At 38.2% G+C, this 11,212-nt stretch overlaps 1 long non-coding RNA gene across 1 annotated transcript; it reads right to left on the bottom strand.

Moving 5' to 3' along the window:
• Positions 1 to 4,421: 4,421 nt before the first annotated feature.
• Positions 4,422 to 10,666, bottom strand: LOC124161000. The gene is made up of 3 exons (XR_006865295.1): positions 10,380 to 10,666; positions 7,357 to 7,490; positions 4,422 to 4,895 (listed from the first exon to the last, which is right to left on the bottom strand). It is a non-coding gene; the product is annotated as an uncharacterized LOC124161000 (long non-coding RNA).
• Positions 10,667 to 11,212: the final 546 nt, after the last annotated feature.

Below are 11,212 nucleotides of genomic sequence, written 5' to 3'. Positions count from 1 at the left end.
CTCCATCAATGCCATCACCAGATATTACCACTCGCTCAGGGGTGGGAGGGGGATTGGTGTGGTGCAATATCCACCACAACAAGTAGTAGAGAAAATCAGGACATCTACATCTCCATACTTCCCCACAAGCCGCCTCAATGCCCGTAAGGGGTGGTTACTCAGGGGGGTGTTAGTACACCTCCGGTTTACACAGAAAAATAATATACTCTCACAAAATCATGCCCCGCATTTACTTAAGTCTTTTAAAGTGCGATGGGAAAAAAGAATCTTCACTCCTATCTGTTCAGCAAAATATCACAACTTATCAGGTGTATTCAGTGCACAGTCAACAGAAGGCAGAAAAATTACACAGGGTGCCGAAGTCCCCATGCCTACTTGCCAGTGCAAAGGATTGACTGACCAGAGGTGTTCACCAAAACTTACATGTAATCCTACATTCACCAAAGGAGTACATACTCTAAAAAATAATAAAAATGTCCTCAAATATATACATGTGCCGGACTTTACGGGTACACATATAACAGTAAAACAAATTTTTTTTTATGGCAATCATACTCAGTACTTTAATCACTAATTTTTCAATATGTATATATTTGTGATTTCAAAATTTTGCCTAATTTCATCTAAAAAAATTTTAACGTCAATAAGATGGTATATTGCTGCTCCCTAATTTTTCAAAAGTAAATAAACACATGTTCAAGAATTTGACCAAATCATTAACTGGTTCATTCCTAAAATTAGAGGATGTTAATGTGAAATGGCGTACAAAATACATATATGTGAAATGGGATACAGGCAAATGTTGACTAGAGCCTAATCTGTACACCCTCATAATGTCAAGGTGATAAATTACATATTTAGGGAGTAGCTTCACATAAAAAAGGCTGGTTATATAATGTTCTCTAAAGTGGTTCAGTACCTGGTGTGAATTTGGAGGATCACGATTCAAATTCTGCGCAGGTGAAATAATATTTCATCTTATGAATTTTTGTGCTTTGCAAAAATAGACAGGCTACTCTCATTATAAGCTGTGCCTAAAACGCCCCCTAGTCTTAATTCCTAGCTGCGCCGCTGAACTAGCCTGTAGTTATTTTTTTAAATAACTCCCACTAACTTCTATCTTGACCCCTATAATCCCCATTTCATACCCAGGATTAATAACAGTGGGGGAATCACAATAATGGGGGATTGTAACACAACAAAGAGTAAGGGATCTTGAAATCGTGAATCTTTGGTAGACCCTAGATATTTATGCCTGCGATTTTACAATGACAGGTTGAATTTTAGGTGAATATAATGTCTTTAACAAATGAGTTTTTTTTTCTTTCACTTGAACCTGTGTTGATTAGTGTCTTGTAGTGTAGGTCTTCAGAAGTAAAATTCGAAAGTTTTGGCCAAGATTACCAATGCATGTGGTTCAGAGCTTAGGGAAACATTTCTTAATAACCACCTATTAAAATTGCATATGGTCGGAAAGTTTCATTCCTTTGATAGGGTATTAATAATCCTTATTTAAGCCAAGCGCTACCAGCTAGCAGAGTAATCTGCTACCTGCAAGCTGCCTTGTCGTTGCGGCATTCATAGCCTTGTACCAAGGTGGACTCGCATGACAGCAGCTGGAACCGGAATGAAGTCACAAGGGCTTTTCCCAGCATTCATGCTTAGACATTGCGTTTTCGCGTGCTTGTAATTTTTCACTTTTCTTTTAATCGTGAAAAATAGATATTATCATTTAAAATTTTTAAATCGTGAATTACCTACTCCAGGAGTAATAATCTTTTGATTTTGCAATAAAAAAATTAAAGGTAACCACCCTATTCCTATTGATTTACTCTTCAAGACACTGATCAACGTATAATTAATAGGATTGATATGTACTTGGCGGGTATCATTTGTCCTGGACTCCGGTGTGAGTGGCGTTGTCGAATTACAGCGTGAGGTTCACAGGTCCATCACCCGTGGAGATGATCAGCTGAGTCATGAACAATGGGTCGAGGGAAACCATCCTCCACTCAGGAATAACTGAAAAATGAGATAAAGCGGAGCTATTGAATCTATGCGAAAGGATTCAACCCTTATTGGTGTTATTATTGCACCACCGATGCAAAGAAGGCTGAAATGGAAAAAAGCTTGACAAAACCATGAATTTTCACTATTTTTTGGAAAATAAAAACGGTGTAGTCTGGTGGTGTGATGTCTGAGTATTAAGGAAATGCAACTGTTGAAATATTACTTTTATCAATAAAGTCACGAGAAGCTGTTAAAAATGAGAAAATATAGTGAAATTTTTTCAATTTGAAATTTCAGCAAATATTGAGTTTTTACCTTCCCTTTTAGTCGTTAAGCTTGTTTTGGGGGCATTTTAAAGCATATTTTCTGAATGTGTAAATGTTTCCCAATAATTATATGGAAATATTTATTCCTTTAACAATTTTTCATTTTATAACTAAACATTTAAAAGAATATTGTTTTTGGACTATTTTACAACATAAAGTGGTTAAAATCCTTATGAAGGAGACGAGACTCGATTGAAATTGCATATAGCAAGGAAGACCTGAATCTTAACTTATGTTTCAAAAGAAAAATCTTGATCCAAATTGCTCCTTTTCGTTTAAATAGGCATAGTATAAGTAAAAGAAGTCAAGGCAGACGCCCGGCCCAGGCATTGAATTTCCTAATCTGAATGTTGCTCCAATGTAAGGCAAATAATGTTTCCACCACCATTATTTTTACCCCAATTGTTGGAAGAGGTACTAAATTTAAAAATAAATGCAATATTTGTCCAAAAAAATTTTCACGCTCTTCTGTAGCCATTGAAAGTGGAAAATTTGCCACCGCCGCAGGTCAGGCATGAGTCCGATAAGGACGTGTGACCAAATTTCTGCAGAATGTTTTGTTCCCTTCTCCCTTCTATTTATCTCCTGAAGATACCACTTGAGTACAGAGAGCGATTCCCTGATACTCCACTTTCAGTACACATTGTAACATTTCTTTACGTCTGCTACCAAATCATATTGATGAAACAATCCATAATTCAATCTCATTTGCAACAAGACAACATTAAGTGATAAATGCTCACAAAGATTCAGAGCATGAAAAAAGTTAATGAATATCACAGAGAGTAGTGCCACCAGTATCTTTTTGAGAAAATAACACAGGTGCATTATTATACGGACCAGGGCACAGTGGGACAGACTGAGGACTTGCAAGACAAAATTCAAATTTCTTATGCTTGCTCATGGCCAAATCGAGACACACCAAAATTATTCCTGCATATGCTGCTAGGAGGGCACTTTTCTTTGATAATATAAATCGGCAGATGGTAGAAGGTACATAAAAAGGAATGCGTTGTGAGACAACCTGTCCCTTTCTCATTCCTCTGCATGGCAAGATACTGTGATCGTGCTCTATCTTCCCCCCTTCCATGCCCTCAGCACTTTTGCCAAATCACTCCGTAGGGTCCCAAATCCGTGAGCCTTTCCTCAACGAGCTCACCCTTGCTGGCACGTCTTTTCGACCCTGCAGGTGGGGGGGTTCTCTCCCCAAAAGTGACCACTCTGAGTGCATTTTGTAAATCTATCAATTAATCTGATTATCAACATATGATTATTTGCTCTCACTCCTGCCAATCAAGTACATCTTTGAACCATGTTTCTGCTACGAAAAAAAATGATTTTGTTAATTGCTGAAAACGTGGCTGTGGACCACTGGAAAATGGCCATTCAGCAATAATAATAATAATAATAATTTTATTGGTTAATAGTATTCAGAAATACAGAGTCCTCGTCAGAAGTACAAATACATATGTTGTACAAAAATATACTAGAGAAATCACATACAGTCAAATATATAGGTTACATCAAAATACAATGTCATCAGTACAATGTGTAAAAAATCATAGACAGAATATAAAGGATGAGAGACAAGCCAATTGCGAGTCACCCTCTTAAATGTAGACAAACTGGTAATTCTGGCTGTAATGGGTAGGTGGTTAACTAACCTAGTGCCTAGAATAGGAAGGGAAGATTTGGTTTTCGTTAATCGACACTGGTTTAAGGATAAGACGTACTTATTTCTTGTGCTATAAAATGTAAACATTTCAAAATGCAGTCAGAGCGGTCACTTTTGGGGAGGGAGGCCTCCGGTTAACGTGGTAAAAGAGAGGGGCCAGCAAGGGTGAGGTCGTCAAAGGAAAGGGTCCTGAATTTGCGACCCTTCGGAGGGTGTACCACACCCACCCTGGAAGTACCTGCTCCATGGCCCCACGAAATGCATTTTAACTTTTTCACTGCATGCGAGGAGAAAGTTTTCGAAGATTAAACAGCAGTGAAAGGATAAAACAAATTGATGTTTCCAACTTTTAGAGTAGTAATGACATATTTTCGTATTGCTCGCGATATTTTTAGATCCGAGAACGCAGGTAAGGAGCCTATGATCCATGAAGAGGCCTCTCAAGTGGCTAGAGAGGTGTACGAACATTTAGACGTGCTTCTCTTCTGGTAATGCCCAAGAGCTGTGACAAAATGGATTTTGGATGGAGGCCGCTCTCGTGCCATACCCCGTTGATTCTCCCCTCTCTCTTGCCCAATATGCACATAAATTCACACCAAGTGCATCTTTCTTCGTTATTCCAACTAATGTTTCGGTAGACCACTGTGCAGTGCAGTGGTCAATGGACAGGAATTTGGTTCTCTTTTTTAAATGCGTGAAATAGCACAATGTGAGCAACAGGATATTTGCTATAAAAATTTCACCATAGGCCAACACCTATTTTGGCTGATCATCATGTCACCCTGGACTGTAGACAATGTAATTCACCTTATGGAGGGAAGAAGCCTCTTGGATAAATTCTAGGCTGCGCAAATGTCTGCCCTTCGGAATCATTTGAGCTGCCACTGAAAAGGAAGTGAGCAATGGGTTTTATGCTTTAGTCAATTGAATTCCATTTTCTGAGTTCCTCAATAATGCTTATAAAAAAACATAATTATTTTTAGTTTTTTGCAAATGACTACTTATTGCTGTAAATGCTGTTAATTATTTTTAATGGACTTTGTAATTGATAAAATTTGTCCCAAAAATGTTTAGGTGAAAAATGTGAAATGGGCAATGAAAAAGTCTTCCATATTATGTGTAGATGTGTTAATTGTGAAAACTAAATAGATGTTTTAGTGTAAACATTTTAACTCAAACCTTAAACTAAAATTATTAGGAAATATTTTAGCAAGAAATTCGTCATTAGGTATGGATCACAGATATTACTGAGGCTTGATTCTTCAGAAGCTTACACTGGATGACGTGCAAGCTTGTCAAGGCCTGCTTATTTCCCAGTCTTCATTCTGTGAAGGGCTCTCTCGATATCAATGTTTATCATCCATGTCCAATGTTATCCTCCCCCCAACACTTAACTCCTCTGTTCAATTTTTTCATCCTCTTCCTGTTGTTGGGAAAATCCTTTGAAAACTCTCTCCAATTACGTACTTTGAACATTGTGGGGCTCAGTTAGCATTCTTCCATCACTAGCCTTAATATTTGATTTGAGTTGCCCTCCTTTGATGGCCAAAAGTGACAAAACCTTGGTATATAATGCACATACCTCTCCTTCCTTCTGAACATTTCCATTACATTATGTACTCTGTTTTTTTCCATCATTCCACCATGCCATATTATTTTGCTGGTTGTAATTGTTCATTAGTTTCCCTAAATGCCTTTTCTATGTGCACTCTCTCAACGTCCTCTCACATTCTTAGGTCCTCTATTTTTGATATTATTTACATAATCTGTTATCCATGGGTTTTTATCACCAAACTGTCACCATATTCAGTTAACATCTTGATTGCTTTGATAATTCCACTTTCAATTTCACACCACACTTCTCTATAGTCTACTTTTCTCCAAATATCTGGGATATAATACATATATATTTCATAAGTTCCTGAAATTCTCTCCTCCTAGTTCACTACAGAGCTACCACATTCCTTTTCCTCACTTTTTTGAATTACCAGGTCAGTTACTATAAACTCACATTTCATGTCATAAGCACTAGGTTTTGGGTTGAATCAACATCAACTTCAGGAAGCCAGTGTGACCTTTTCATGATTAACCTATAACTCAGGCTTATTTTTATGTCACCTATCTGATATGTTTACATATTTCATGGATATAGTTCATGAGATACCATGGACTGAATCACCTCCCTATGACGGTGGAATACATTTGTAATCAGGGGCGGACCCAGGATTTTTTTGTGGGTTGGGATAAAGAATATGAAATTGAATGATTGAGGCCCAATAATTGAACATTACATATATGAAAGTAATGATATCATAGTAAAAAAATTTAGTCTATTTTATAGTGTCCAAAATCCTTCTATGTCAGAAATGTATAATTTGTCCCTCCTGCAAAATGCTCCTGACTCCTCCCTGCTATTGCTCCATTTTCAAGATCATCTTTCCCCGATTTCATTTCCTTCCCTTCCTTAAAACTTATGCATTGTAGTTCCCCATCACTGCTAGATTTTTCCTACCCAGGATTTCCCAAATTTCTACCTTGAGCTGTTTTAAATCTCATCTACTTCTTCCTCTCCATGGTTGCTATACTGACAATATAGCCTGGTCAAAATAGACATTGACCCTGGCAAGAATTTCCAACAAGCTAAAAATTATTCAAGGTCAAAGGTTAAAAAAAAGTTTGCTTCATTAACAACAGTTACATAGTTAAACTATAAAAAATAGCTCAGTCCTAAATTGAAGATCACGTAATTATCTACATACTAATTTTTTCCTACAATTTTTTCTCCAAAATTACCATTTTTGAGAGTAAGCTATTCGAAACTTTTCTGGGGCTATCTTTTCCAAAATATGCGTGACTATGATGCCTCTCAACATAATTGCATGTGTAATATGAATAAATTCTTCACTACGGATGTCCCCTTTCTTTTTCATGACAAACTAAAAGGGTATGGAGAACAAGGCCATATGGCTAAGCTATGGAAACAATTATCCCCTATTTTTTGTTTCATTTGACCTGGACATTATCCACAACATGGGCGGTGGGTGGCATCTCGTTTTCCACCATCAGAATCATGCTGCTTACCTTATCTATACCTTCCACAACAACCCAGCTTCCCATTAAATACCCCATGTTGACTTTTCACTCCACAAAGCCATTAACCTGTACCTAACACTCCAGTAATAATCACTATCCCTAATACCTATAACATTGAACCCAAAATGAAAGGTGAAATGGATATTGCCTATTTTTAAATTGACAGTGCTTTTACATTTTAAATCCCTTATATTTTATTTATAATATCGAAGCTAATAGAAAATAGAATTTCTGAGAGTGATTTCAACAAACCTGCTGGGTGAGGAGGAGGTAGCGTTAGAGGTGGCGGATGTTCTGGCGTTTGATGTTCGGAGGGGTCCTGGTGGGTGGGGGCCTGCCCTCGGTGCCAGAGACTGCCTTAGGGAGGGGAACCGGGTGTTCTGGTTCTGAAATGAAAATGTCAATGTTCACACATGAGTGTGATTCTAATGCAGAGTAATAGCCAAAGAGACATCATCACTCATATCATGTAGGATTGATGGACACGTATGCAGTAGGACAATAACATATGTGATATACATTCTGGAAAGATGTTTGGCATGGTTCCATTCTGGCAGTAATGACTCACTCCTGTCAAGAGATGGTGTATTTCTGCTTGATCCCTCAATTCAATTAGTACTTTAGATTGTTCAATCAAGCATATGGCCAGAAATTCACAATAAGAATGTTTGCTTAATCTGAATGTTGCATGCAATGGAAAAATGCCCAAATATTGTATGCAATGGAAAACAATGTATATATATTTTAATAAATATGCTATATATGTATTCTATTCATAAAATCTTAAAAAAAACTGCAAAATTTAAGTATATTTCATTGAAACCCTTCAATATTGTAACACTTTCCTTGCTGGTACCTGGGAATGGAAGATGTTTCAGTGGAATGATTAGCATGATAATATTTTAGACTTCTCTCCTACGAATTCCTTTGTCCCTCCGATTTGGAACCAAATACAATGGCGTTCCCAGCCAATACTCCTGCCACTAGACTCGACTCCAACCCACTCTTAGCACGACTTAATGGTTAACTCATTTCATTGGTAATACATATTATTATAAAATGATTTTTTATGATAATGACTAATGTACACATTAAAAAAATAACAAATATTCTACTGAATTTTTAATTGATTCTCAGAATTGATAATAACAAATTTGGAGGAAAATATTTCTCTCAACATGCATTTTTCATCAGAAGTGAACACATAGGGTACTCAAACTTTCATGCAAAAGTTAAATGAATGTTAAGTTACATGAATGTTAAAATTATAATATTAAAATTCCACTTAAAAATTGCAAAGGTGCAGAACAAAACAAAGAATTCATTTCAAGGCATAAAGTATTGGAAGTACTAAAAAAGCGTTGATAGTTGTATCAGTTCAGGAGTTGATTCCTGCTGTGAGCAGTGGCGCCGACTCCATTGGGCCTCAGGGGCCCGAGCCCCCTCAAAAATTCGTTATGGGTGTGAGGAAAAAAAATTTGTCAGGCTTGTCGATCTTCGCCGCAGTGTCCAGATATCCAGATTCGAGTTATCAGGGTTCTAATGTTGATCATATGACTTTTCTAAAATGCTTAAAAAACTTAAAACTCGCTACTTATAAAATTTCCCAGGGCAAGATCCCCGGTTTGGGCTTCCCCAATATTTTCTGTAAGTCGGCGTCCCTGTCTGTGAGGAGTTTCATAAATGATTAGGAAGATAGGATCAAATTGCCGAGGAATGGCACCAAGGTCTCGCTAAGTTGATCTCAGGCCTGAAAACTAGTGACTGTTGATTCATCAATTATGGATTCCCATTTCTCGGGTCGGACATTGCCATTGTCGTTTGCATTGTAAAGCTCTCGTTAGCTACAGCCAACATTAGAGCACCTCCAATTTAATATAAGATTTGGCTGCTGCTGACATTCGGCGTGAAAGGGTTAACTGATATGTACATTGGATATGCAATTGTTAATTGGTTGAATTTCCTAAATTTTTCAAGGATTCTCTCTCTTGTAATGAATATATTCAGCATAACACAAGTATTGGCGGAGGAAGGAAGCCACCTCTTTCCTATCAGTTATTTTCACTGAGAATTGATAAAATGATAATCTTTCACGTTGCCCTCCAATGAATATTTAAATGGTTGATTAATATATAAAAAATACATTCCCTTACCTAAGAACTTGACACATCACTGTTGCTACTTCAGTGTGCAATTCCATTACACCATGTGTTTTCGTGGATAAGTGGAGTGAATTAGTTGCCTTAAGTTATCGTGTAATAAAATGATCATGAGCAAAGGCCAATATTCAGAATGAAAGTTTTTAGTAAGGCTCTAAAGAAATAGAAACAACTAATTACCTCGAGAATAACCAGCCAGGAATTTCTGGCTGGTCTCCCTCGTACGACCTCCCTATGGCCCTCAGCCATCTGGCACCGTCGGGGTCTTCACCTTCACCCTTGCACAAGCGGCCCAATTCGTCAACGCCTTCCTCACGAATGGGCGGCATGCGAGGGTGAAGGGGGATAGATGGTATTCTTATCCTAGGCCCCCTGATCTTTTCCCACCTCATGGGATAAGATCCCAAGGACCCCTCCATTTGAACCTCTACTTCCTCCTTCTCCACCTTCTCCTCCTCCTCCTGTTGGCAAATGCAGCAGCCTGGACCAAAGTAGAGGAGAATGTTTATATTTAATTTGTCGATGCCAGGAAATTGAATGGATGAGTCACATAGTGAGGAGGAATTTGTGGGGGTATGCCTCCGCACACCCAAAACATAAAAACACAATTACTTTCCTAAATTAAAGATAGCAAAAAATTGAAAATTCATGAATTTACAAAAGATTTATTTCAAAAATTAAGTTTTTTAAAAAGAAAAGTGTTAAAACTAGTTTTAAATCCTCTACTAATTAAGTACTCTGTTTTTCAAAATTAACCTTTCTGTTTTTATGCTCCCCTACCCGAACATATTTCCTGGATACCCCACTGGTCTGGATCACAAATCGTGCAGAGTTAAAATTGTTAGAAAGTGTTTTCAGCAGGGGCACAGCTAGGAATCATGTCTCGGTTTGGGTTTTAGTTGCAATTAGACCATGTGTGTGTAGTATACCCGCCAGCATAAGCAGGAGATGTGGGGGCCCTCACCAAGAAAAATTTTAAGGCAATGTGTTTTCGTGGATAAGTAGAGTGAATAAGTTGCCTTAAGGTATTGTGTAATAAAATGATCATGACCAAAGGCCAATATTCAGAATGAAAGTTTTAAGTAAGGCTCTAAAGAAATAGAAACAACTAATTACCTAGAGAATAACCAGCCAGGAATTTCTGGCTGGTCTCCCTCGTACGACCTCCCTATGGCCCTCAGCCATCTGGCACCGTCGGGGTCTTCTCCTTCACCCTCGCACAAGCGGCCCAATTCGTCAACGCCTTCCTCACGAATGGGCGGCATGCGAGGGTGAAGGGGGATAGATGGTATTCTTATCCTAGGCCCCCGGGTCGTCTCCCACCGCACGAGATGGCATCTCAAGGACCCCTCCGTTCTAACCTCCATGGAGTGCACTTGCTCCTTCTCCACCTTCTCCTCCTCCTCCTCAGGCTGCGGGCAGCAGCAGCACGCTGGACCAATACATTAAAAATTGTTGATGTCAGGAAATTGTATGGATGAGTCGCATAGCAAGGAGGAATTTGTGGGGGGTCGCCTCCCCACCCCCAAAATATAAAAACATAATTACTTTGCCCAGTGGCGCCGACTCCATGGGGCCTGAGGGGGCCCGAGCCCCCTCTAAAATTCGTTATGGGTATGAGAAAAAATGTGTCAGGCTTGTCGATTTTCCCCGGAGTGTCCAGATATTGACATTCGAGTTATCAGGATTCTAATTTTGATCGTATTACTCTTTTGAATTGCTTAAAAAACTTAAATCTCAATACTTATCAAATTTCCCCGAGCAAGATCCCTAGTTTGGTCCCCCCAATATTTTTGTAAATCGGCACCCCTGACTTTGCCTAAGATAGCAAAAGATTGAAAATTTATGAATTTACAAAATATTTATTTCAAAAATTAAGTTTTTTAAAAAGAAAAGTGTTAAAACTAGTTGTAAATCCTCTAATTATTATGTACTCTGTTTTTCAAAAT

This window comes from Ischnura elegans, chromosome 6 (assembly GCF_921293095.1).
Source record: "Ischnura elegans chromosome 6, ioIscEleg1.1, whole genome shotgun sequence".
Lineage (NCBI taxonomy): Eukaryota > Metazoa > Arthropoda > Insecta > Odonata > Coenagrionidae > Ischnura > Ischnura elegans.
Note: the sequence above shows the minus strand (reverse complement) of the source record. Positions and strands in the feature narration are given on the sequence as shown.